General features: G+C 44.3%; 1 protein-coding gene across 1 annotated transcript in view; it reads left to right on the forward strand.

Annotated features, from left to right (window-relative positions):
• Nucleotides 1-24617, forward strand: part of LOC307198491 (uncharacterized protein) — a gene marked incomplete at its 3' end in the record, with an annotated part of 332027 nt that overhangs the window by 199405 nt on the left and 108005 nt on the right. The window lies entirely within an intron of this gene.

Raw genomic sequence — 24617 nt, forward strand, 5'->3', positions numbered from 1 at the left:
GTGTGGCTGACATCGCTGCTGGAAGGTCCAAGATTAAACTCACCATCTCTCCTGCCCCCAGACCCATCGCCCCTTCTTTGTCCCTCTCTAGATTAATATCAACACATGGGCCTAGTCTCCCAAGTGTCCATTCCATGGTCACTGGATTCCTCCACTTTTCTGCCTCCCACATTTAAATTGGTCACTGAGTGCTCCAGATTTTGCTTCCTAAACATCTCTTGAGACTGTTTGTCCTCCCCATCCCACTGCCTCGCACCAGGACTGTTAGCTATAATAGTCCTCTAATTGTTCCCCTGTCCCTCATCTCTCCTGCTCCCTTCCCCCCCTCCCCCCACTGCTGCCAGGATGACCTTTCTGAAATGTAAACCGTATACTTTTACTTTGTTTTTAAATTAATTTTTATTGGAGTATAGTTGCTTTACAGTGTTGTGCCAGCCTCTGCTGTGCAGCAATGTGAATCAGCCATAGAAATACACACATCCACTCTCTTTTAGATTTCCTTCCCATTTAGGTCACCACAGACACCGAGTAGGGCTCCTGTGATATACAGCAGGTCTTCATTAGCGATCCATTTTATACACGTATACTTTTTTTTTTACCTGAGATTCTTCTACATCTCTTTTTTTTTAAACATCTTTATTGGAGTAAAATTGCTTTACAATGGTGTGTTAGTTTCTGCTTTATAACAAAGTGAATCAGTTATACATATACATATATCTCCATATCTCTTCCCTCTTGTGTCTCCCTCCCTCCCACCCTCCCTATCCTACCCCTCTAGGTGGTCACAAAGCACCGAGCTGATCTCCTTGTGCTATGCGCGGCTGCTTCCCACTAGCTATCTATTTTACATTTGGTAGTGTATATATGTCCATGCCACTTTCTCACTTTGTCCCAGCTTACCCTTCCCCCTCCCTGTGTCCTCAAGTCCATTCTCTAGTAGGTCTGGGTCTTTATTCCCTTCTTGCCCCTAGGTTCTTCATGACCATTTTTTTTTTTAGATTCCATATATATGCGTAAGCATACGGTATTTGTTTTTCTCTTTCTGACTTACTTCACTCTGTATGACAGACTCTAGGTCCATCCACCTCACTACAAATAACTCAATTTCGTTTCTTTTTATGGCTGAATAATATTCCATTGTCGCGGCCCAGCCGCTCGGTGGTACATGGGATCTTCCCGGACCGGGGCACAAACCCATGTCCCCTGCATCAGCAGGCAGACTCTCAACCACTGCGGCACCAGGGAAGCCCGCCACATCTTCTTTATACATTCATCTGTTGACCGACACTTAGGTTGCTTCCATGTCCTGGCTATTGTCAATAGAGCTGCAATGAACATTGTGGTACATGACTCTCTTGCGGTACGCGGGCCTCTCACTGTTGCGACCTCTCCCATTGCGGAGCACAGGCTCCGGACGTGCAGGCTCAGTGGCACTGGCTCACGGGCCCAGCTACTCCGCGGCATGTGGGATCTTCCCGGACCGGGGCACGAACCCGTGTCCCCTGCATCGGCAGGCGGACTCTCAATCACTGCACCACCAGGGAAGCCCCCATGACTCTTTTTGAGTTATGGTTTTCTCAGGGTATATGCCCAGTAGTGGGATTGCTGGGTCGTATGGTAGTTCTATTTGTAGTTTTTTAAGGAACCTACCTACTGTTCTCCATAGTGGCTGTATCAATGTACATTCTCACCAACAGTGCAAGAGGCTTCCCTTTTCTCCACACCCTCTCCAGCATTTATTGTTTGCAGATTTTTGTTTGTTTGTTTGTGTTTTTTGCGGTACGCGGGCCTCTCACTGTTGTGGCCTCTCCCGTTGCGGAGCACAGGCTCCGGACGCGCAGGCACAGCGGCCATGGCCCACGGGCCTAGCTGCTCCGCGGCATGTGGGATCTTCCCGGACCGGGGCACAAACCTGTGTCCCCTGCATCGGCAGGCGGACTCTCAACCACTGCGCCATCAGGGAAACCCCATCCATCCAATATTTATTTGCAGATTTTTTTGATGATGGCCATTCTGACCGGTGTGAGATGGTATCTCATTGTAGTTTTGATTTGCATTTCTCTAATGCTTAATGATGTTGAACATTCTTTCATGTGTTTGTTGGCAATCTGTATGTCTTCTTTGGAGAAATGTCTGTTTAGGTCTTCTGCCCATTTTTGGATTGCGTTGTTTGTTTTTTTGACACTGAGCTGCGTTAGCTGCTTGTATATTTTGGAGATTAATCCTTTGTCAGTTGCTTCAGTGGCAAATATTTTCTCCCACGCTGAGGGTTCTCTTTTGGTCTTGTTTATGGTTTCCTTTGCTGTGCAAAAGCTTTGAAGTTTCATTAGGTCCCATTTGTTTATTTTTGTTTTTATTTCCATTTCTCTAGGAGTTGGGTCAAAAAGGATCTTGCTGTGATTTATGTCATAGACTGTTCTGCCTATGTTTTCCTCTAAGAGTTTTATAGTGTCTGGCCTTACATTTAGGTCTTTAATCCATTTTGAGTTTATTTTTGTGTATGGTGTTAGGGAGTGTTCTAATTTCATTCTTTTACATGTAGCTGTCCAGTTTTCCCAGCACCACTTATTGAAGAGGCTGTCTTTTCTCCATTGTATATTTTTGCCTCCTTTATGAAAGATAAGGTGACCATATGTGCATGGGTTTATCTCTGGGCTTTCTATCCTGTTCCATTGATCTATATTTCTGTTTTTGTGCCAGTACCAAACTGTCTTGATTACTGTAGCTTTGCAGTATAATCTGAAGGCAGGGAGCCTGATTCCTCCAGCTCCATTTTTTGTTCTCAAGATTGCTATGGCTATTCGGGGTCTTTTGTGTTTCCATACAAATTGTGAAATTTTTTGTTCTATTTCTGTGAAAAAGGCCATTGGTAGTTTGATAGGGATTGCATTGAATCTGTAGATTGCTTTGGGTAGTAGAGTCATTTTCACAATGTTGATTCTTCCAATCCCAAAACATGGTATATCTCTCCATCTATTTGTATTGTCTTTGATTTCTTTCATCAGTGTCTTATAATTTTATGAATACAGGTCTTTTGTCTCCTTAGGTAGGTTTATTCCTAGGTATTTCATTCTTTTTGTTGCAGTGGTAAATGGGAGTGTTTTCTTAATTTCACTTTCAGATTTTTCATCATTAGTGTATAAGAATGCAAGAGATTTCTGTGCATTAATTTTGTTTCCTGCTACTTTACCAAATTCATTGATTACTCTAGTAGTTATCTGGTAGCGTCTTTAGGATTTTCTATGTATAGTATCATGTCATCTGCAGACAGTGACAGCTTTACTTCTTTTCCAATTTGGATTCCTTTTCTTTTTCTTCTCTGATTGCTGTGGCTAAAACTTCCAAAACTATGTTGAATAATAGTGGTGAGAGTGGGCAACCTTGTCTTGTTCCAGATCTAGTGGAAATGGTTTCAGTTTTTCACCATTGAGGATGATGTTGGCTGTGGGTTTGTCATATACGGCCTTTATTATGTTGAGGTAAGTTCCCTCTATGCCTACTTTCTGGAGGGTTTTGATTATACATAGGTGTTGAATTTTTTCAAAAACTTTGTCTGCATCTATTGAGATGATCATATGGTATGGTTTTTCTCCTTCAGTTTGTTAATATGGTGTATCACATTGATTGATTTGTGTATATTGAAGAATCCTTGTATTCCTGGGATAAACCACACTTGACCATGCTGTATGATTCTTTTAATGTGCTGTTGAATTCTGTTTGCTGGTATTTTGTTGAGGATTTTTGCATCTATGTTGATCAGTGATATCAGCCTGCAGTTTTCTTGCTTTGTGACATTTTTGTCTGGTTTTGGTATCAGGGTGATGGTGGTCTCGTAGAATGAGTTTGGGAGTGTTCCTCCCTCTGCTATATTTTGGAAGAGTTTGAGAAGGATGGGTGTTAGCTCTTCTCTAAATGTTTGATAGAATTCGCCTGTGAAGCCATCTGGTCCTGGGCTTTTGTTTGTTGGAAGATTTTTATACACAGTTTCAATTTCGGTGCTTGTGATTGGTCTGTTCATATTTTCTACTTCTTCCTGGTTCAGTCTTAGAAGGTTGTGCATTTCTAAGAATTTGTCCATTTCTTCCAGGTTGTCCATTTTATTGGCATAGAGTTGCTTGTAGTAATCTCTCATGATCCTTGGTATTTCTGCAGTGTCAGTTGTTACTTCTCCTTTTTCATTTCTAAATCTATTGATTTGAGTCTTCTCCCTTTTTTTCTTGATGAGTCTGACTAATGGTTTCTCAATTTTGTTTATCTTCTCAAAGAACCAGCTTTTAGTTTTATTGATCTTTGCTATTGTTTCCTTCCTTTCTTTTTCATTTATTTCTGATCTGACCTTTATGATTTCTTTCTTTCTGCTAACTTTGGGTTTTTTTTGTTCCTCTTTCTCTAAGTGCTTTAGGCGTATGGTTAGGTTGTTTATTTGAGATGTTTCTTAAGGTAGGATTGTATTGCTATAAACTTCCCTCTTAGAACTGCTTTTACTGCATCCCATAGGTTCTGGGTCGTCGTGTTTTCATTGTCATTTGTTTCTAGGTACTTTTTGATTTCTCTTTGATTTGTTCAGTGATCTCTTGGTTTTTTAGTAGTATATTGTTTAGCCTCCATGTGTTTGTATTCTTTACAGATTTTTTCCTGTAATTGATATCTAGTCTCATAGCGTTGTGGTCGGAAAAGATACTTAATACGATTTCAATTTTCTTAAATTTACCAAGGCTTGATTTGTGACCCAAGATATGATCTATCCTGGAGAATGTTCCATGAGCACTTGAGAAGAACGTGTATTCTTCTGTTTTGGATGGAATGTCCTATAAATATCAATTAAGTCCATCTTGTTTAATGTATCCTTTAAAGCTTGTTTTTCCTTATTTATTTTCATTTTGGATGATCTGTCCATTGTTGAGAGTGGGGTGTTAAAGTCCTCTACTATGATTGTGTTACTGTCGATTTCCCCTTTTATGGCTGTTAGTATTTGCCTTATGTATTGAGGTGCTCCTATGTTGGGTGCATAAATATTACAATTGTTATATCTTCTTCTTGGATTGATCCCTTGATCATTATGTAGTGTTCTTCTTTGTCTCTTGTAATAGTCTTCATTTTAAAGTCTATTTTGTCTGATATGAGAATTGCTACTCCAGCTTTCTTCTGATTTTCATTTGCATGAAATATCTTTTTCCATCCCCTCACTTTCAATCTGTATGTGTCCCTAGGTCCGAAGTGGGTCTCTTGTAGACAGCATATATATGGGTCTTGTTTTTGTATCCATTCAGCCAGTCTACGTCTTTTGGTTGGAGTGTTTAATCCATTTACATTTAAGGTAATTATCAATATGTATGTTCCTATTACCATTTTCTTAATTGTTTTGGGTTTGTTATTGTAGGTCTTTTCCTTCTCTTGCATTTCCTGCCTAGAGAAGTTCCTTTAGCATTTGTTGTAAAGGTGGTTTGGTGGTGCTGAATTCTCTTAGCTTTTACTTGTCTGTAAAGGTTTTAATTTCTCCATCAAATCTAAATGAGATCCTTGCTGGGTAGAGTAATCTTGGTTGTAGGTTTTTCCATTTCATCACTTTAAATATGTCCTGCCACTCCCTTCTGGCTTGCAGAGTTTCTGCTGGAAGATCAGCTGTTAACCTTATGGGGATTCCCTTGTATGTTATTTGTTGTTTTTCCCTTGCTGCTTTTAATATTTTTTCTTTGTATTTAATGTTTCGTAGTTTGATTAATATGTGTCTTGGCATTTTTCTCCTTGGATTTATCCTGTATGGGACCCCCTGTGCTTCCTGGACTTGATTAACTATTTCCTTTCCCATATTAGGAAAGTTTTCAACTATAATCTCTTCAAATATTTTCTCAGTCCCTTTGTTTTCCTCTTCTTCTCTGGGACCCCTATAATTCGAATGTTGGTGTGTTTAATGTTGTTCCAGAGGGCTCTGAGACTGTCCTCAATTCCTTTCGTTCTTTTTTCTTTATTCTGCTCTGTGGTAGTTATTTCCATTATTTTATCTTCCAGGTCACTTATCCCTTCTTCTGCCTCAGTTATTCTGCTATTGAACCCTTGTAGAGAATTTTAAATTTCATTTATTGTTTTGTTCCTCATTGTTTGTTTGCTCTTTAGTTCTTCTAGGTCCTTGTTAAACGTTTCTTGTATTTTCTCCATTCTATTTCCAAGATTGTGGATCATCTTTACTATCATTATTGTGAATTCTTTTTCAGGTAGGCTGCCTATTTCCTCTTCATTTGTTTCATCTGGTGGGTTTTTACCTTGCCCCTTCATCTGCTGTGTGTCGCTCTGTCTTCTCATTTTGCTTAACTTACTGTGTTTGGGGTCTCCTTTTTGCAGGCTGCAGGTTTGTAGTTCCCATTGTTTTTAATGTCTGCCCCCAGTGGCTACAGTTGGTTCAGTGGGTTGTGTAAGCTTCCTGGTGGAGGGGACTAGTGCCTGTGTTCTGGTGGATGAGGCTAGATCTTGTCTTTCTGGTGGGCAGGTCCACGTCCGGTGATGTGTTTTGGGGTGTCTGTGACCTTATTATGATTTTAGGCAGCCTGTCTGCTAATGGGTGTGGTTGTGTTCCTGCCTTGCTAGTTGTTTGGTATATGGTGTCCACCACTGCGGCTTGCTGGTCGTTGAGTGGAGCTGGGTCTTGGCGTTGAGATGGAGATCTCTGGGAGACTTTCGCTGTTTGATATTACGTGGAGCTGGGAGGTCTCTGGTGGACCAATGTCCTGAAGTTGCCTCTCCTACCTCAGAGGCACAGCCCTGATGCCAGGGTGGAGCACCAAGAGCCTTTCATCCACATGGCTCAGAATAAAAGGGAGAAAAAAAGAAAGAGTGAAAAAGATAAAATAAAATAGTTATTAAAATAAAAAATAATTATTAAAAAGAAATTTAAATGTAATAAAAAGAAAGAAAGAAGAGAGCAACCAAACCAAAAAACAAATCCACGAATGATAACAAGTGCTAAAAACTATACTAAAAAAAGAAAAAAACAAAAAACAAACAAACAAAAAAAAACGGACAGACAGAACCCTAGGACAAATGGTAAAAGCAAAGCTATACAAAATCACACACAGAAGCATACACATATACACTCACAAAAAGAGAAAAAGGGGAAAAAATATATATCGTTGCTCCCAAAGTCCACCTCCTCAATTTCGGATGATTCGTTGTCTATTCAGGTATTGCACAGATGCAGGGTACATCAAGGTGATTGTGGAGCTTTAATCCGCTGCTCCCGAGGCTGCTGGGAGAAATTTCCCTTTCTCTTCTTTGTTTGCACAGCTCCCGGGATTCAGCTTTGGATTTGGCCCCGCCTGCACGTGTAGGTCACCTGAGGGTGTCTGTTCTTCTCTCAGACAGGACGGGGTTAAAGCAGCAGCTGACTCGGGGGCTCTGGCTCACTCAGGCCGGGGGGAGGGAGGGGTGCGGATGCGGGGCGAGCCTGCGGCGGCAAAGGCCGGCATGACGTTGCACCAGCCTGCGGTGCGCCGTGTGTTCTCCCGGGGAAGTTGTCCCTGGATCCCGGGACCTGGCAGTGGCGGGCTGCACAGGCTCCCTGGAAGGGAGGTGTGGACAGTGACCTGTGCTCGCACACAGGCTTCTTGGTGGTGGCAGCAGCAGCTTTAGCGTCTCATGCCGGTCTCTGGGGTCCACGCTGATAGCCGCGGCTCGCCCCTGTCTCTGGAGCTCCTTTAAGCGGCGCTCTTAATCCCCTCTCCTCGCGCACCAGGAAACAGAGAGGGAAGAAAAAGTCTCTTGCCTCTTCTGCAGCTCCAGACCTTTTTCCGGACTCCCTCCCGGCTAGCTGTGGCGCAATAGCCCCCTCAGGCTGTGTTCACGCCGCCAACCCCAGTCCTCTCCCTGCGATTGGACCGAAGCCCGAGCCTCAGCTCCCAGGGCCTCCCACCCCGGCAGGTGAGCAGACAAGCCTTTCGCGCTGGTGAGTGCCGGTCGGCCCTGATCCTCTGTGTGGGAATCTCTCTGCTTTGCCCTCTGCACCCCTGTTGCCACGCTCTCCTCTGTGGCTCCGAAGCTTCCCCCCTCCGCCACCTGTGGTCTCCGCCAGCGAAGGGGCTTCCTAGTGTGTGGAAACCTTTCCTCCTTCACAGCTCCCTCTCAGTGGTGCAGGTCCCGTCCCTATTCTTTTGTCTCTCTTTTTTATTTTGTCCTACCCAGGTATGTGGGGAGTTTCTTGCCTTTTGGGAGGTCTGAGGTCTTCTGCCAGCATTCAGTAGGTGTTCTGTAGGAGTTGTTCCACATGTGGATGTATTTCTGATGTATTTGTGGGGGGGAAGGTGATCTCCACGTCTCACTCTTCCGCCATCTTGAAGCTCCCTCTCTTCTGCGTCTCTTCAAGGTCCTTAGGGTACTTCACTGCTCATGAGCACTTCGAATAAGGTCTTCTGCAATTTGGATTCTGTTTACCTCTTACTTTGTCTCTTACAACTTTCTAGCAACTTCCTCCTCTAACGTTTTCCATCCATCCAATATACATATATATATATATATATTTTTTGCGGTACGCGGGCCTCTCACTGTTGTGGCCTCTCCCGTTGCGGAGCACAGGCTCCGGACGCGCAGGCACAGCGGCCATGGCTCACGGGCCCAGCTGCTCCGCGGCATGTGGGATCTTCCCGGACCAGGGCACGAACCCGTGTCCCCTGCATCGGCAGGCGGACTCTCAACCACTGCGCCATCAGGGAAACCCCATCCATCCAATATTTATCAAGCTCCTACTATGTGAAGGCAGCTGGATAAGTGCTGAGTTTACAGTGGTGAACAAGATGTACATGGTCCTTGACCTCCTCGAGTTCACAGTCAATAAACTAACAGGTAATTAGTAAACTAAGTGTGAAAGGTGCCATAAAGGAAAAACAGGGTGATACGAGGGAGAAAATGGGAGTAGGGAGGTGCACTAAGGGTCTTCCTAGATTCAACTAAACATTCAGACTCATAAGAATTCCACAGTTCACTCTTAGCATCACAAGCTCTAGGAGGATAGAGGATGGGAAACCCAGCTGGCTGCTAGGGCAACATCAGGTGTTCCTCCTCCTCAGTGGTTCATGCAGCATCAGTGCAAGAAGACTTGAACTTGGGCAGGGGCGGCTCTGCCCTGGCTTAGAAGCTGCATGTGTCACAGGAGCCAGTATCTCTTGTCACAGTGCCATAAGCAGAGCTCTCAGGAACTCTGCAAGGAGCATCCTAATACAGAGGAATGACATCAAAATTATGGCATTCCATCAGGTACTCATAGTTCATTTATAGTTATTCCTAGACCGGATGCAACATACCAGTGAGAGGTCAGTTATACTCTGGGTAATGTTGCCTAGTAATAGAATTGACATCTCAGCTAATTAGTTTACCAGGGAGACAGTGCTAGGAAGTTAACTGAAGGTTAAGTTCTCATACAGAAGGAGGAAGGGTTTTGTTATCCCTTTGCTCATTGGGGGGTTTCCTTAGATAGAATGGTCAGGGATCATACTGTTTTAGTTTAGTTCTCAAGTTCGAAAAAGGTGAGGGAAGAGTATCTTAGGCAAAGAGAATGGGAAGAGTTTGGTGTCTTCCAGGAAGGGAGAATCAAAGGAGGTAGGCTGGAGAGGTGGGCTGGGGCTCATGGCATCCTGTGTGAGGAGGTTGGGTTTTATTTGAAGTTTGGATTTTATTCCTTGTCCTTGCTGACTTAGAGTGAAATGCAGTATTCTCACTAAGTGATTGCATACTTCCAGTGTTTCAGGTACAGAGTTGCCTGGCCAAAGTCTTGTATGCCTTCCTCTGTAGGAGTCTATATCAAGGAGTGTTCTAATTTTTTTTTTCAGGGGAAGGAAGGATTTATTATTACTTACAGAAAGTAAGGAGAACACCAGGATTTTTCCCAAAGTAGTGACTCTAAGGGGTGTTCTAATGTTGCATTGCTATATAATAATCCACACTAAAAAAACATAAAACAACAACTATTTTATTAAACTCAGAGAATTTCTGGATCAGAGGTTTGGACCAGTGTGATGGTTAATTTTGTGTGTCAAACTGACTGGGTCACAGTGCCCAGATATGTGGCCAAACATTCTTCTGAGTGTTCCTGTGAGGGTATTTTTGGATGAGATTTACCTTTAAATTGGTGGACTTCGAGCAAAGCAGACTGCTCTCCATAACGTGGGTGGGCCTCAGCCAACCAGTTGAAGGTCTGACTAGAGCAAAAGACCTGCACTGAGCAAGAGGGAATTCTGCAGCAGAAGGCCTTTGGACTTGAACTGCACACAGCCAATAGGGTGTGTAATATATAGAAAGACATTTATTTAAAGGAGTTGGCACACGCATTATGCAGCTTGGCAAGTCTAACACCTGCTAGGTGGGCCAGCAGGCTAGAGATCAGGGGAGATGGCTCCCACATCCCAATAGGGTGTTAAAGGAGTTGGGGACATGTTTCTAAAACCAACACAGTATGTTATCTGGCTACAAATTATTTGCATTTATCTCACCTGCAAAATATACTTGACTCTCCTAAGATCCCCTAAAAGTATCTCCCACTGTACCATCAAGCTTGGCTTGAGGCCAAGGATATCATAAACCTTATTTAAGGTCTAGATGTGGATGAGGATCCTTGAGTTTGGTTCCTTGGATATAGTTCCTCTAGATCTGAAGACCTGTAAACTGAAGACACAAATTATCTGCTCCCCCTCTCTACACAATATGTAATGATGAGACAGGTGTAGGATAAGTGTAATAAAAGTTATTATTCAAAGAAAAGGGGAAAACATAGCAGTCAGTTGCCCATAGTAATTCTAAAATTCAGCTTCGCATCTAAGGACCATTTCTTGATAAAGGTTCAAAACAGGTCTTTGGGAATGATTTTTGTGGCTTTTGGCTCCATCCTCTGAGATCTTGATTCTGACCTTTGAGTCACCTTCTTTTACCCCCATAAGAAATAGGCCATATTTGCAGCTGAGTAGATTTCTCAACTTTCTTTCCGTCTGTAGAAGTTTGGGGATCCACAGAACCCCTTTTATTAGTACAATCTCAGTTCTTCTTAGTCCAGGCTGGTATAATTACTTTAAAGACTTTGTGGATTTCTTATGTGGCAATTCATTATCTGTTTCATTTGACCAAAACTACACACATAAATCTCTCTGAGATAAGTCCTTCTGTAATTGGGCCTCCTGTGGAGCTTCTGTGGGATAGCACACTTAATATCCTTAGAAAATCTATTGTCTTCAAGTACCTCCTTAAGATTCTCAGATGGGACTTTGTTTGACTGAAATGGTCTCTAGGAGGCACCACCTTAAATATTTCTGAGATTATTTTTTATTGAAGTATATTTGATTTACAATATTATGTTAGTTTCAGGTGTATAGCATAGTGATTAAGTATTTTTGCAGATTGTATTTCATTACAGGTTATTATAAAGTAATGGCTATAATTCTCTTTGTTACACAGAAAATATCGTTGCTTATCTATTTTATATATATAGTAGTTTGTATCTGTTTATCCCAAACTCCTAATTTATCCCTCCCTGCTTCTCTGTCCTCTTTGAAATTTCTGAGATTTTAACAAATGGATGTCAGTCACCATTGACCTCATCTTTACTCCAGAACAAGCATAGTGTTATGATAACAATCTGGAATTGATGTGTCCGTTCTTACTTTGAGTGCCTTTTGCTGGGTGGAAAGATTGTCCTTGGCTTTTTGTATTTACTCCCAACTTTTCCCCAAATGATATCATTTATTCTTTAATTGAGCTCTGTCCTTGCTCAGTTTAATACAGGCATCTAGAAGAAGCCAGAAGACACCTTCAATACTATGGAAATCTCCTTAGATGCATCCCTGAGTTCATTCAGAACACTTTTAGTTTCCAAATGACTGCAACCAATAGTGCTGTCAAACTTTCTTCCACTACAGAACAAGGAACTCGTTTTTCCTCAGCTTCTAGTAATAGTTTCCTTCTTGCCCTCACCAACTGTTTCCTGGAGGTCTGTCACATGGTCACCAAGTGAATGCCACATGATCTGGGTTTTGATTTAGTGGCATCCCACGTCTAGAAAACAACTTTTGTTCCAGTTATCTGTTGCTCTTTACCAAATCACCCCAAACTTAGCAGTAAAATAAGATGATGATTTGATTGTGTTTGTCGATTCTGTGGGTCAGGAATTTGGACAGGGCAAAGCTTGTCTCTGTCCTCTAATGTTTGGAGCCTCAGCTAGGGAGACTCAGATGGCTGGGGGTGACTCATACAGCTTGAAGCTACATCATCATCTGGAAACTTCTTTACTCACATGTCTGGTGCCTGGGTTGGGATGATTGAAAGGCTGGGCTCGGCTAGGATTCTTTTTTTTTAATTGAAGTATAGTTGGTTTACAATATTGTGTTAGTTTCAGGTGTACAGCAAAGTGATTCAATAATATGTGTGTGTGTATATATATACATATATATATATTTCAGGTTATTTTCCATTATAGGTTATTACGTATGTTGGATATTGTTCCCTGTGTTATACAGTAAATCCTTGTTGCTTATCTATTTTATATATAGTAGTGTGTATCTGTTAATCCCAAGCTCCTATTTTATTACCCCCATCCCTTTCCCTTTGGTAACCATAACTTTGTTTTCTATGTCTGTGAGTCTGTTTCTGTTTTGTAAATAAGTTCATTTGTATTATTTTTAGATTCCACGTGTAAGTGATCTCATATTGTTGGGTTGTTTGGCTCATGTAGCATGAACCCAAGTGAAACCCCTTTGTCTATCATCACCCTTGGCACCTTCCATGGGTTACATTTATTTGGGGGAACAGATCTGACAGGTTGTGGAAGTAGAAATAGACTTATTCTGTGTTGTCCCCAAGAGTGGCACCAAGACATCATCAGTCATGATGATGATAGTGGTGATGACAATGATATTGACAACTAACATCGTTTAATGCATCCACCCAGTTGTTCATGTTAAAAACGCACATGTCTTTGCTTTGTTCCTCTTTCTCACCTGCCACACCCAGTCACCAAGACCCGTCAATTCAGTGTCCTAAATATTTCTTGAATCTATTTTCTTTACATTTCCATTGACACCTCTCTTCTTTTGATTACTTTAATAGATATGGGCTGTAGAACTGTCTTCTAGTCAGTGTGTTACTTCTGAAGTTCAGCCCCGGTCATTCCAACGTGTAAGTCTCATCATCTTGGAATAATATCCAAACCCCTTCTCGTGACCCACAAGACCCAATCTCACCCCTACTTCTCTTCTTCATTCATTCTGAATTTCTCTTGCCTCTGGCACAACCCTGTCTCTGAAGGCCTTTGTCCTAGTCAGCTTGGGCTGCTATAACAAACTACCATAAACTGGGTGGCTTAAACAATAGAAATTTATCTCTCACAGTTCTGAAGGCTGGAAGCCCAAGATCAAGGTGCCAGCTAATTTGATTCCCAGTGAGGCCTCTCTTCGTGGCTTGCAGTCGGCTGCCTTCTCACTGTGCCCTCAGATGGTGAAGAGATATATCATCTTTCTCATGTCTCTTTTTTATATAAGGGCACTAATCCCATTCATGAGGGCTCTACTTCTATTACTTAATAACCTCCCCAAAGCTCTACCTCCTAATACTGTCACACTGGGGATTGGGGCTTCCACATGTGAATTTTGGAGGCACACAAACATGCAGTCCCTAGCAGCCTTTGAGTCAACTCTTCCCTCTGCCTAGAATGTTCTTCCTCCCTTTCTCCCAATTATATCAGTTCATATATTTCTTCCTCCAAGAAGCCTTCCCTGACTATCCCCCCACCCAAGTCTGAGTTGGGTGCCCTGCTAGTGCTCAGTGTGACTATCTGTGTAGATTTCCTTCCTGGCACTTATTTTATTTGTCACAGAATTTTATCTTACTTCCCAGTGAATTGTGAGCTCTGAGAGAATAAGGACCCTTCTCTCTTCCCATCAGATCTTAGCCCAGTGTCCAGCACATAGTATGCCCTCATTAACTATATGAATAAATGAAAGCCATGGCTGCTGCTTGTTGGCCAAGCCCACCCACAAGATGACAACTCTCTCCCACATACAAGAACCAGCTCAAAAGCCCTCCTGTATTTGCTTTCTGGGGGGTAGAAAATTATCTTCTAGGGAGAAAAATGCCTTAAAAACAGAATAGGCAAGTACTTGTGTAAATCATTAATAAATCTGTTTACTATTTTTATTTGCATTAAATATCAAATTAAATATTGCATTGAGTTAAATATTAATATTGCATTAAATATATATTACATTTTAAAAATTGAGTACTAGATGCTCTTCCTCAGAGTTGGATTATGAAGGCTTTAGCACAATCAACCCAGCATGTGCTAACTGTGTATGGTTGTTTTCTGTGTCATTGTTGATTTGCTAGGGTCCTCAGGAACAAGAGAAAAGGTGAGAGGCTGCAGGGGCCTGCAGATGGGTGGTATGGCTAGGAGGGCAGCGCTCCACAGTGAGAGTTGATGGCTGATGGCAGGAGGAGAGAGGAAAGGAAAGGAGGAGGGGGAATATACAATTTATCATGCACCTATTATTTGCCATACATTGTCCTAAGGGATTTGCATGGGTTATCTCATTTCATTTCATTAGAGACCAAAGAAACAGGTACAATTATTATTCTCCCTCACACAGGTGAGTCTCACAGAGGTTGGGAGATGTGCACAAGGCCTCGTAGCCTTGGTGGGGCTATCATAGGCAGTATGATTACACTCTTAACTATGATCCTCTGCTGTTGCTTGAGGGAGGAGTTTAAAGGTTGCTACTAATCAAAATGGACACATGGGTTTTAAAGGTTTTTAAATTTTGGCTGTCTTTATTCCTAATGACAAGGGAACATGATGGAATTTAGACCCACCTATCCACCCACCTATCCATCCATCCATCCACCATCCACTCATCCACCTGTCCATCATCTGTCCATCCATCCATCTTACTGGTTCTTACTGAGCTCCTGATGGGTACCAGGAATGGCTAGGTCTAGGAATGTAGGAGTGAACGAGGCAGATATAATCCTTATGCTGATGGATCTCATAGTTCAGTGGCAGAAGCCAGGACCACTTGACTTTTAATATCCCAGGCTCTTTCCCCTTCACCAAGATGCTTCCATAGTTTGAAACACTCTTGGATCATGTGGTGTATCCTGTGTCTTGTGTCTCTGAAGAGCCAGGATGGGCTATGGTACTGAAGGGAGTTCTCTGGCCTGCGGTACTTACCACGCCCTGACCTCTTGGTGACTTGCTCAGAGAGTACCTGGTCAACATCATCTCTTCCTGATGACTGGATTCGCCCATGCTAGGCAGGATTGTCATCCGATCTGTTGTGCTCCAGTGCTCTGAGGCCACATGTGAACACGCATTGGAGTCTGGGTTAGATATGGTCCTGGGTCTTCAGGGAAGACCCTTGTCCCCTGTGCTAAGGGCCTCATCCACATGGCTGACAAGCTGTTCCCTGTCCCACCTGTATGACAGATACAGCGTACCTGTTCAGGTGGGTCCCAAGGCTTCATCATATCCCTATGCACTGTGATGCGGCTGGTGGGACCAAGTAGATTCTGACATAGACCAACCGTAGCACTTTGCTAGACCAACTGGTAAGGTCCCTCAGATCCTAAATTCATACTTCAGTTCAGACTTCTCATCTGAATCCCACACTGACATGTCCAGCTGCTTTCTGGACCATTCTAAATGGATGTCTAAAGGACATCTCAAATGTCATGTGTCCACTTGTCCCGTGCCTATCAAACACTTTCTTACTCTTCCCCCAATTTTTTCTTCTCCCCAAATATTCCCTGCTCAATTATTAGCATCACCTATCATTTTGCACCAGATATGCAACTCAGAAAACAAGAGGTCGTGGTATTTTCCCATCCCCACCCCCTGGCCTGCAACACACACACACACACACACACACACACACACACACGGTGACCCACCAGCAAGTCCTCTTGATTCTATCTCCAAAATATTTCTCAAGTCTGTCTCCTTTCCTCCATTCCCTCCACCACCACCTTAATTCACACTTCTATCACCTTTTGCAAAAACCACAGGTGCCTCTCAACGCATTAAGCTATCTCTACTCTTGCTCCATCCAAACTATTGTCCATGTGAGAATTAAAGTGATCCTGTCCCTTGCTGCCGTCATGTTTAGTGACTTTCCATTGCCCTTGGGAAGACTCCAGACTCCCAGCTTGGGCTGGATCCCAAGGCTTCTTTGATACTGTGCCCACCTGTCCCTCCAGCCTTGCCTTATAGCACCTTTTAGCGTGCTCTGTCCCCCTAACTAGGATGCAAGCCCCAGAGTTCAGGAGCTGCTGCTGGCTCACTCTGGATTGCCAGTTCACCAAGCACAGTGCCAGGACAGAGCAGGCCCCAGGAAATAGTGGTGGAGTGAATAAATGAGTGAATGAATGAATGAATGAGATAGCAAGACAGATAATGATTCCTTCCAAGTTGGTGGTTCTCTTATTTGTTCTCTTATTTGCACACAGGGGGGTTTAAAAGTGGGGTGGAACCTTGATCCTGTTCTTCCTGTGTCCACACTATGGCAGACACAGAACTCTCCCTTCGAGAGGGATGCATAGCCCAGCTGTGAACGGTGTGGACAGATGACAACCTCCAGCTGTTAATGCCTTGGGCCTGCCTCAGCCCTTGAGCTGCCCTGCTCTTCTCAGGTTGGCGCCGACCAATGACTGCAAGACTGTGGTCCTAGGACCTGACCCTTTCTGCCGGATGCAGGACTCCTCTAATGGGCACTTGGCTCTGGAGTCCCTGGCGAGCGGCCAGGAACTGTCAGGTCTGCATCCCCACTGACAGCTTCCCTTGTCGCATCCTGCCTCCTCCCTTCTCCTTGCACGGCTTGTGTCAGTGTCCCGTGGCTGCTGCAGAAAATGATCACGAACTGGCGCTGTAAAACAACAGAAGTTTATCCTATCACAGTTCTGGAGGCTAGAAGTCCAAAATCAAGGGAGCTATGCTCCCTTCAAAGGCTCTAAGAGGGGACCCCACATGCCTCTTCCAGCTTCTGGTGGCTCCAGGCGTTCCTTGGCTTGTGGCTGCATCGCTCCAGTCTCTGCCTCTGTCTTCACATTGCCCTCTTCGCTGTGTCTGTGTGTCTCTTATGTCTCAAATCTTCCTTTTCTCTCTTAAGAACACTGTCTTTAGATTTAGGGATTCCCTCCCTACCCCACCCCAGTCCAGTGTGACCTCATCTTACCTTGATTATATCTGCAAAGACCTTTTCCCAAATAAGGTCACATGCACAGGTTCTGGGGAATTAGGACTTGAACATATTTTGAGGGGGGGACACTATTTAACTCCCACTCAGGTGTTACTCCCCAGTAAACCTTTTGCATGGTTAACTCCACCTTGACATCTGCTTTCCAGGAGACCCGGTTGACAGACTTTCTTCCCTCATCTGGAGTGTTCTGCTCCTTGCCTGTTACGATATTTCACTTCTGCTTAAATATTTTTTTGCCTTCCCAAGTCACTTGGAAGTTCCCTGAGGGCAAGTGTGTGTCCTTCTGGACAATGCCAAGTGTGACCTTTCATTTATGTGAAAGAATCTGGGGACAAGAGAGGTCTTGGAATTAGAATTAGACAAAGCAGGTCTGAATCCTATCTCGCCAACCACAGGGACCCTGGGACCTTTACTTCTCTCTTTTCATGATCTGTGAACCAGACATGATAATAATATCCACCTTTCTTGTGGTCTTTTTGTGAGGATTAAATGTTTTCATTCACATATGATGGGGGGAGTTCGCCACTGTTCTGTCTACACCATTACAACTTCTCTTCCTCACCCTGTATCTTTTTTTTTTTTTTTTTTGCGGTACGCAGGCCTCTCACTGCTGTGGCCTCTCCCGTTGCGGAGCACAGGCTCCGGACGCGCAGGCTCAGCGGCCATGGCTCACGGGCCCAGCTGCTCCGCGGCATGTGGGATCTTCCTGGACTGGGGCACGAACCTGTGTCCCCTGCATCGGCAGGCGGACTCTCAACCACTGTGCCACCAGGGAAGCCCACCCTCTATCTTTTAAGCGGCCTATAAGTCTCCTTTGAAAAAGGAGGGCACCCGTGAAAAGGGGGCAGGCACATGGAGAGGTTTTGTTGGGGCTCTGCAAAGGCTTGGGGCGTGAGCAGGACTCCTTCTGGACCATCTACAGTCTTTGGGTGGCAGTTTGTGGAAGACTCTTTCCACATGGTGATGGAGCTCCTCATCCTGGGTTATGTGATCTCCCTCAAAGGGCAAGATTATTCTGTAGGCATTGGATTGGCAGCTGCCTTTGGATATCAAAAAAGACTGAACACTGTTTCTTTCTCTTTTCACTCCTGCTAAAGTAATCCTAATCCTCCCAGAGGCAAGGAGGAGGCCTCTGATTGATGGAAAGTCTTATATAAGGAGGGGCACCAAGGAAAAGTACAAAGATTAACCCAAGTTCTAATCCTGTTGCAGGAGCAAAGTGTGTCACCTGCTTGGGCATTGTGCAGCAGCTATTATGAATATTGTTGCTTGATATCCCAGTGTCATTGTCCTTGTCATCAGGGTGGGGAGTGAGGGACACCCTCAGATGTCAAGGCGGAAATTCTGCTCACGAAACGGATGACGGGGAAGGAGTGTCTGCAGAAATACTCCACTGGGTAGAGGGACGGAGATCCCGCAAGCAAACCGGGTTCTTCCCTGCTGTTTTGCATTCTTGCTGTGCCTTCTAGGAGATTGCAGCCTGGAGAGGAAACAAGAAAGCCGGCCCAGAGTTGACTTCACCCCGTCACGGTCTCCCTGTTTGCAAGGTCATGCGAGCAGAGGACAGATCCATTTTTAAGAGTGATGCGTGGAGTGGCAACATCTGAGCTTCCAGAGAGTGCAATGGTGTGATGCTAAGAGACACAGGATCCTGCTCTGCACTGTCCTCTGCCCCTCCTTCCTCCTCTCCTTCTTCCCTACTCCTTCCTTCCCCTTAATGCACTCGTGTTCCCAGACGCCGCGAGCAGAAGGGGTGGGTGAGGAGACTAGCCTGCAGGGAGGGAAGGTACCTCATTATTATATTGGACACTGTTCAGAATTAGAGCTTTGGGCCCCACAGCTCCTGCAGCAACCAACCAGGCTCTGGTGAAAGTTTCAGGCGGTTTTCTCTTCCCTTTAAAGCCTGTTGGGACATTTTCAGCAGAGGAGAAAGGGGTAGAGTTCACCTTAATCTTTCTCTGTCCCATATTTCTGCCTTTAAGTGGATCCAAGCCCAAGCCTTGTAATTATCTCAAAAATAGACCTGATAGCCATGGTGCATTCGGTGGGTTTCCTTGGCGATGTCTAATGAAACAGCGCAGTGAGGAGGAGATAGCCTGTTGGTGGGTGGATAGATGGCCCTGCGTCTGTTAATCTCACATTTCATCTCCGTTTAAGCAGTCTCTGAGCTCATTAATTGTCTTTCTGAGTAGGGCCAGGCATTTATCTTTGAGAGCTATCTAGCTTTACTGAGTTCATCCAGGCTAAAGAGAAGGGGAGGGGCAGACTGTAGATGTCCACCTAATTTTACTGAACAAGAAATAGATAGTTAGACAGAGTGATGGCTCTTGATCTGTTTTGCCTGATTGCCTGGCCACCAGAAAAGTGGTACCGGTTGCTTCCCCCACCAGTTGTGGATGAGAGTGCCACCTCCCCATATGCCGTCATAGCATGGAAGATCACCCGTCTCTTTCTGACATAAGGTGGAATTCTGTCAACGCCCACGTCATAGAACAAACATAAAAGAAACTCATAGAGCTGCCTAATGCACACAGAGTACCTGTCTGTTTTAAACAAGCCAGATACACAATCATTCAAATTTTATGAGAAGGATAAAGTAAAATGACTCTTTATACGCTGCCACGATATTTTTTTAACCATCAGATCCCTCTGATGCATTTCAAATAGATTCTGAATGTTGATGAATAGGGGAATAATTAAATAGAATATGGTTCATCCGTAGTATGGAATTCTGTGCAGCTGTTAAAAAAGGAAGTGATGGCTCCACGCCAGGGGTTCTCAACTGGTGGTCCCCTTGGGGGACCCTTGGCCGTGTCTGTAGACATTTTTTGTTGTCACGATTGGGGGAGAGGATATGGTCCTGGCATTTAGTGGGTAGAGGCCAGGGATGTTGTTAAACATCCCACAATGCACATGACAGCCCCTCACAGCAAAGAATTATCCAGGCCAAATTTTCAACAGTGCTGGAATTGAGAAACTCAATTCTACATGAATTATATGGAAAAGATTTTCATACTCTATTGTTAAGTTTATAAAAAGCAAGTGTTCAGATCAATATCTACAGCTCCAATCCACTTTTTAAAATTAAGAAGTATATATTATGTGTATCTGCATATGTATATATAGGCAGATATGTTTGAACATGTTTAGGAAAAAACCCAGGAGAATACATGTCTAATTTGTGTTGTTTTTTGAGGGGTGAGTTTGGTGATTAGTAGGGGCTTTCTTCATTTATGATTCAGAAAAGAGTGGTGAGGAAAATAGTATGGATCCTGGTTTGTATGGATTCAATGGAGACCCTACCTTTCCAGTATCACACATACTGCAAAGTGGATTTTCACAGGGCAGCACATACATTGCTTTTCAAGGGACTGTTATATGAGGCTCTCTAGATGAATGCTATGAATGAGATTTTTATAGGAGACTCTTTCTTTTCATTGCCCAGTGTCTGCCATTAGTTACAGCTGAGCCTGGCAATACTAGGTCTCGATTTCTTAAACAAACAAAATAAAATGAAACTCTGAATATGGGGGAATAAACAGATCCTAGTGCATAAAAATTCTTTAAAAGCACATCATGGCACACTAAGATGACCAACACTCAGAAAAATAACAGCCATGGAATATTCGTTTTGACCAAATTGTCCTGCTGGTCCCTTTGCTTTCAGCCAAATTGTTTTCAGTAGCACAAAGAGACTTATCCAGAAGCCTTTGAAGCATCTATTATTATGCAGTTATTATGCAGTAACCAGACCAGGGGGGAGAGTGCAGTGCAAGAGGCACAGCTGCCGTGGATCAAGAGGGTTGGAGCATGGGGATGAGTGAGAGGAGGCACCCAGGCTTCAGGCTCAGGGGGCTGGCAGAACTGGGACGCACTTCTCCAACCCAGGAGATGAGGGGGCACAACTGGTGGAAAGAGGAGGGCGTGGCTTGGACCGTGTGATGTTGAAATGTCAGTGGGACACGCATGTGGAGAGAGCGAGAGGACAGTCAGTTTGTTGGGTCTGGAGCTCAGGATGGCAGCCAGGACCAGACACACACATACAGGGGTCCTAGAGGAGGTAGGGATTGAGGTCTGGATGGGACAGGAAATGGTTCCAAGGGAGGGGGAGTAATGTGCATGCAGAGGCGGATTCCTAGAGGATGATGGTGTTCCCGGAATAGGCATAGGAAACGGAGCCCAAAGGACGAAGGGCTTTGGGAAAAGATGTCAGAGAGGGGACAGACAGACTCACTGCAGAGGGTTCCAGGCAAGGTGAGAAGGGACAAGGGTCCTGGGCTGTGCAATAAAGCTGTCCGGGTAAGGGGGAGTGGGCGCTGAGGAGTAAATGAGAAGGCGGAGGGCCCTCATATGCTCTTCCTTGGAGCTGTTGCCTTACTTGGATTGTGATTCCCTAATTCCTGTCTGCTTCTCCTCCAGACTGTAAGTACCCTTACATGGCATGGGGACCATGTCCATTTGTTCTTCTCACTGTGTCTCCAATGTTGAGCACAGTTCTGGAGGGTGGACATAAAGAAGCAAAGAGAACTGAACTTTTACAGTTACTAAAGGAGGTGAAGGAGCAAGGAAGAGGGGGCCTCAGAGAAGGAGCTGGCGTAGAAGGAGGGTTTGGAGATAAGGGGAGGGATGCTGGACAGAGGAAAGACTGGGGGAGGCACAGGGCTCGGTTCTGAGACCCCAGGAGAAAGATCTATGTTGGTCCATCCCCTTGTATGCAGACCCCGGGCTCCACCTTGCACCCCCCCCCCCCACCTTTCAGCCTGTGTCTCCCTTGTAAGCTGAGGTCAGAGACCCACCTGAGCCTGCCCCGTGGACCAGGCACTGATGGGGGAGGAGAAGACGGGTGCTCTACCCTGCCCATGCCTTTCAACACAGGCAGGCAGGACAAGCCCTCTTGTTTACACTTTGCAAACAGGAGAGAAACGCCACAGGCATGCCTGGTCTAACAGCCTTTGGGAGGTGGTAAGAGAAGCAGCTTAACATTTATTCCACGAGTTACCTGTTTCCATATTGTGGCCCTAGCTCTGTCATGTCCCTGAAGATTTCTCTTTATGTGGACGGTCTGTGCTGGCTGGTCCTAGCCCATGTTCATTGTTAATCTGTGGGGCGTGGACTTGACCAACAGTGGTAATAAACATACTAATAATGGTTCTAGGTATTTTCGCCCTAAAGCTTCTGTGCTGTAAACATCTTTGCTGCAAACATTTTCACCCCATAACTAATTGGCCGTAAGGCAATTTTGCTGTAAAAGATAAAAATAACTGGCGAACAGTTGGCTTCGTTTCCTCACTGACGCAGGACTCCCATTTTTATATTCCATCCATCTTCGCCCTTGTGATGGTCTAAACAGTGATGAGTAGATGTGGTCGTCTTAAAGCAGTGGATGGTAACAACTACTGTATCGATGTAGTTGATAGAAAACACGGTGATAAAACTTAACTGGAAGTGTGAAATTGAGAGTGCAAAGCCAAATCACATATTATACTAGAAAACGATAGCATCAGTTTGCAAATCCTTAGGTGATTTGAAGGCGCTAAGTTGAACCCATGTTTCCAACAGAACTTTGGAACATTCACCAATGGCCATGTGACCATCTGCCAAGAAGCAGCAGCAGTGATACAGAGCTCAGCTACAAACATGCATCCTGGTGTTTGAGATGGATCCTTGTCAGTTATTTGCACAGTATTGCTGTGAATCTACATGCATTTTATTTCATTTTTATTTTTTAGATTAATTTTTTGGAGTATAGTTGGTTTACGATGTTGTGTTAGTTTCTGCCGTACAGCAAAGTGAATCAGTTACACATATACATATATCCATTCTTCTTAAGATTCTTTTCCCATATAGGTCATTACAGAGTATTGAGTAGAGTTCCCTGTGCTATACAGCAGGTTCTTATTAGTTATCTATTTTATATACAGTAGTGTGTATATCTCAATCCCAATCTCCCATTTTATTCCTCCCCTCCCTTTTCCCCCTCGGTAACCATAAGTTTGTTTTCTACATCTGTGACTCTTTCTGTTTTGTAAATAAGTTCATTTGTACCAGTTTTTTTAGATTCCACATATAAGTGATATCATGTGATATTTGTCTTTCTCTGACTTACTTCACTCAGTATGAGAATCTCTAGGTCCATCCATCTTGCTGCAAATGGCATTATTTCATTCTTTTTTATGGCGGAGTAATATTCCAATTGTATAATATTTGCACGCATTTTAAATGTGTGCAAATATTTTGTATTTTACAATAAAGTCTTAAATTTTGTTATTCATTTTTCATTATGTCCTTTTCAACATCCCTCTTTACTTTTTTGTTATTTTATCTTTTACAGTAAAATTACCCTACAGCCAATTAGTTTTGCAGCAAAAATATTTGTGGAGAAAATGTTTATGGCAAAAAGGCTTGTGGCAAAGATGCTTTGGGCAAAGATGCTGGTCTAGGCTATTAACAGCTCTTGACACTGGGGCCTTTGCTGAGTGGTGGCCGTGAACCAGGTGTGTGGTATCTCATTTAATCCCCACGACCACCCGGTGAAGTAGGAGGGGAGCCTGGAGCTCAGCCTGGGATGGATGGGCGGTAACGGTGGAACGTTTTCTTCTCAGGTGGCCTGGTCTCCTGGGCCCAAGACCTTGGGCAGCAAAGCAGAGCAACGTCCCATCTCTTTGTCTTTAAGGTACTGGCTTGGTTAAGCTCCCCGCAGCTTGTTGGGCCTGGAGCCCTGGCTGGGACTAGCGAGTTCCAGGGTATTTTCTTTGGTTCAGCAGAGTCCAGGAAAGGGGTTCTCTTGTTTCTCTGCCTTGGAGTCCGAGGTGCTGTGGGAGGCCACAGGCATGTGATGAAGGGGCTCAATCTGAGCTTTGGGCAAGGAAAAGGGGAGCTTGTGGTGTCTTCTCTCCCTTTGGGTGGGAAACCATCTCGACCAATAGGAAATATGGTGGAAGTGCGAACAGAGGATGGAGAGAGAGAGGAAGGAAGAGAAGGTTTACTTGGCTTGGATAGTGATGTCCCAGGCCCGGGGGCCACCTGGCCCTGGGATTTGCATTTTACAAAGTGTCTGTGCAACTCACCTTTTCCCTTTTGTCTCAGCCGGGGCCCTTCCCGTGCTGGGAGCTGGCTCGGCATTCTGAGAACAAGTGGAGCATGTGCGTGGGTCAGTCCACAGCGTGGGGGCTCTTTGGGCCTACTGAGTAGGGTGTGGCTTTTGGTTCTGTGAAAGTGTGCTTAAAATCTTCTGGTGGCTTCTGAACTTGCTTAGAGAAAACCCAAATTCCATATGTTGACCTTCAAGGCTTGTCATGATCTGGCCCTTGCTTGCCTCCCTGATGTCTGACTATCCCGATACTCCAAACTTCCTGCTTCCTGGCCCTTGTCCACTCGTGCCTGCCCCAGGGCCTTTGTAACTGC

The sequence above is a fragment of the Stenella coeruleoalba genome (genome assembly GCF_951394435.1).
Source record: "Stenella coeruleoalba genome assembly, chromosome: 15".
In the NCBI taxonomy this organism is placed as follows: Eukaryota; Metazoa; Chordata; class Mammalia; order Artiodactyla; family Delphinidae; genus Stenella; species Stenella coeruleoalba.